The sequence below is a fragment of the Zootoca vivipara genome, chromosome 6, assembly GCF_965207765.1.
Source record: "Zootoca vivipara chromosome 6, rZooViv2.hap1.1, whole genome shotgun sequence".
In the NCBI taxonomy this organism is placed as follows: domain Eukaryota; kingdom Metazoa; phylum Chordata; class Lepidosauria; order Squamata; family Lacertidae; genus Zootoca; species Zootoca vivipara.
The window spans coordinates 93531461-93531999 of record NC_142589.1 but is presented as its reverse complement, the minus strand read 5'-3'; positions in this window follow the sequence as shown (position 1 = coordinate 93531999).

The following is a 539-nucleotide window of genomic DNA, read 5'->3' as shown; positions in this document are numbered from 1 at the left end:
AAAGAGATCCTGAAATATTTTGCTATTAAGCAGAGTATAGAAAGCTTTCGGGTAATGAATAAAGATGGTTTCGGATCAGGGGCCTGGTTAGGTGCTGTATTTTTGCACAGTCTTGGGGGGGGGGGCGCGGATGTGGTGGGGGTGGAGAAGGGCAGACTAATGGATGGAAGAAATGCATGTGAAATTGAGACGGACTGGGAACAAGCTGGCGATGCGTGAATCCGCTGCATTCCGTTTCTCTCAGCTCCTGGTTTGTTTGTGGTCCCCCCACCCACCCCCCGCCCTAGTCTCAAGTTCAGTTGCTCACATTTGCAATTGTTTCCGGGGGAAATCTTGAAAATCCGACAGCATTTCCGTGCAAATTTCGTCCGGTATAATACAGACATTCGTATGCATTTTCGCAGAATCTATTCGTTTGTTTCTCTGCCTTCTCCCCTGATACGGCGTGTCTTTGCACGTTGCTGTCACCAATAGGAACGTGTTTGCATGCTTAACCCCGGTCTTTGTATTTTCAGGCATGTTCCTCATTCGGACAACTG